General features: G+C 29.0%; 1 non-coding gene across 1 annotated transcript; it reads right to left on the bottom strand.

The window, feature by feature from the left end:
- Positions 1 to 2352: 2352 nt before the first annotated feature.
- On the bottom strand, positions 2353 to 2419 carry trnaa-ugc (transfer RNA alanine (anticodon UGC)). The gene has a single exon. It is a non-coding gene; the product is annotated as a tRNA-Ala (tRNA).
- Positions 2420 to 3592: the final 1173 nt, after the last annotated feature.

A 3592-nucleotide genomic window follows, 5' to 3' on the forward strand; every position in this document is an offset into this window, starting at 1 on the left:
GTGGTATATAGTGTATAGTGGTGCATATATAGCCTATAGTGATATATAGTCCATGGTGGTATATAGTCTATAGTGGTATATAGTGTATATTGGCATATATATCCTATAGTGATATATATATATAGTCTATGCAGGTATATATAGTATATTGTGGCATATAGTGTATAGTGGTATATAGCCTATAGTGATATATATAGTCTATGGTGGTATATAGTGTATAGTGGTATATATAGCCTATAGTGATATATATAGTCTATGGTGGTATATATAGTCTATAGTGGTATATAGTGTATAGTGGTGCATATATAGCCTATAGTGATATATATAGTCTATGGTGGTATATATAGTCTATAGTGGTATATAGTGTATATTGGTATATATATCCTATAGTGATATATATATATATAGTCTATGGTGGTATATATAGTATATTGTGGTATATAGTGTATAGTGGTATATATAGCCTATAGTGATATATATAGTCCATGGTGGCATATATAGTGTATAGTGGTATATATAGCCTATAGTGATATATATATCTATGGTGGTATATATAGTCTATAGTGGTATATAGTTTTAGTGGTATATATAAACTATAGTATATATAGCCTATAGTGATATATATATAGTCTATGGTGGTATATATAGTCTATAGTGGTATATAGGTTATAGTGGTATATATAGCCTATAGTTATATATATAGGTATAGTGGTATATAGCCTATAGTGATATATATAGTCTATGGTGGTATATATAGTCTATAGTGGTATATAGTCTATAGGTATATATAGCCTATAGTGATATATATATAGTGTATAGTGGGTATATATAGCCTATAAGTGATATATAGTCTATGGTGGTATATATAGTCTATAGTGGTATATAGTGTATAGTGGTGTATATATAGCCTATAGTGATATATATAGTCTATGGTGGTATATATAGTCTATAGTGGTATATAGTGTATAGTGGCATATATAGCCTATAGTGATATATATATATATATATATATAGTGTATAGTGGCATATATAGCCTATAGTGATATATATCTATGGTATATATAGTCTATAGTGGTATATAGTGTATAGTGGCATATATAGCCTATAGTGATATATATATATATATATAGTGTATAGTGGCATATATAGCCTATAGTGATATATAGTCTATGGTGGTATATAGTCTATAGTGGTATATAGTGTATAGTGGTGTATATATAGCCTATAGTGATATATATAGTCTATGGTGGTATATAGCGTATAGTGGCATATAGCGTAGTGGCATATATAGCCTATAGTGGCATATATAATTATAGTGATATATATAGTCTATGTGGTATATATAGTCTATAGTGGTATATAGCGTATAGTGGTATATATAGCCTATAGTGGTATATATAGCCTATAGTGATATATATAGTCTATGGTGGTATATATAGTCTATAGTGGTATATAGGTTAGTAGTGGTATATATATCTATAGTGATATATATAGTGTATAGTGGCATATAGTGTATAGTGGTGTATATATAGCCCAGTGATATATATAGTCTATGGTGGTATATAGTCTATAGTGGTATATAGGTTATAGGTATATATAGCCTATAGTGATATATATAGTGTATAGTGGTATATAGTGTATAGTGGTGCATATATAGTCTATAGTGGTATAGGTTATAGTGGTATATATAACCTATAGTGATATATATAGTGTATAGTGGTATATATACCTATAGTGATATATATAGTCTATGGTAGTATATATAGTCTATAGTGGCATATAGTCCATAGTGGCATATATAAATACAGTGATATATATATAGTGTATAGTGTTATATATAGTCTATGGTATATATAGTCCATAGTGGTATATAGCTTTATAGTGGTATATATAGCCTATATTGGTATATATAGCCCATAGTGATATATAGTCCATGGTATATAGTCTATAGTATATAGGTTATAGTGGTATATATAGCCTATAGTGATATATATAGTGTATAGTGGCATATATAGTCTATAGTGGCATATAGTGTATAGTGGTGTATATATAGCCTATAGTGATATATATAGTCTATGGTATATATAGTCTATAGTGGCATATAGTGTATATTTATATATAGCCTATAGTGATATATATATATATATAGTCTATGGTGGTATATAGTGTATAGTATATATAGCCTATAGTGATATATATAGTCTATAGGTATATATAGTGTATAGTGGTATATATAGCCTATAGTGATATATATAGTATAGGCCTACAACGTTATTTACATGACATTTTAGTTTATTAGAGACACTCTTATCCAGAGTGACTTACAGTAGTGAGTGCAGACATTTTTGTATTTGTTCCCCGTGGGAATCGAACCCACAACCCTGGCATTGCAAGTGCCATGCTCTACCAACTGAGCCACAGTGGTATATAGCGTATAGTGGCATATATAGCCTATAGTGATATATATAGTCTATGGTGGTATATAGTCTATAGTGGTATATAGGTTATAGTGGTATATATAGCCTATAGTGATATATAGTGTATAGTGGTATATATAGCCTATAGTGATATATAGTCTATGTGTATATATAGTCTATAGTGGTATATAGTCCATAGTGGTATATATAGCCTATAGTGATATATATATAGTGTATAGTGGTATATATAGCCTATAGTGATATATAGTCCATGGTGGTATATATAGTCTATAGTGGTATATAGTGTATAGTGGTGTATATATAGCCTATAGTGATATATATAGTCCATGGTATATATAGTCTATAGTGGTATATAGTGTATAGTGGCATATATAGCCTATAGTGATATATATTATATAGTATAGTGGTGTATATAGCCTATAGTGATATATATAGTCTATGGTGGTATATATAGTCTATAGTGGTATATAGTGTATAGTGGCATATATAGCCTATAGTGATATATATATATATATAGTGTATAGCATATATAGCCCATAGTGATATATATAGTCTATGGTGGTATATATAGTCTATAGTGTATATAGTGTATAGTGGCATATATAGCCTATAGTGATATATATATATATATAGTGTATAGTGGTATATATAGCCTATAGTGATATATATAGTCTATGGTGGTATATATAGTCTATAGTATATAGTGTATAGTGGTGTATATATAGCCTATAGTGATATATATAGTCTATGGTGGTATATATAGCGTATAGTGGTATATAGCGTATAGTGGCATATATAGCCTATAGTGGTATATATAGCCTATAGTGATATATATAGTCTATGGTGGTATATATAGTCTATATGGCATATAGTGTATAGTGGTGTATATATATCTATAGTGATATATATAGTCTATGGTATATATAGTCTATAGTGGTATATAGTGTATAGTGGTATATAGCCTATAGTGATATATATAGTCTATGGTGGTATATATAGTCTATAGTGGTATATAGTGTATAGTGGTATATATAGCCTATAGTGATATATATAGTATATGGTATATATAGTCTATAGTGGTATATAGTGTATAGTGGCATAACATCAGACTGCAGTCAGTCAAACACCCTCACCTCAAGTCCCCAGTGAGACTA

Source organism: Oncorhynchus nerka, unplaced genomic scaffold (assembly GCF_034236695.1).
Source record: "Oncorhynchus nerka isolate Pitt River unplaced genomic scaffold, Oner_Uvic_2.0 unplaced_scaffold_4751, whole genome shotgun sequence".
NCBI lineage: Eukaryota > Metazoa > Chordata > Actinopteri > Salmoniformes > Salmonidae > Oncorhynchus > Oncorhynchus nerka.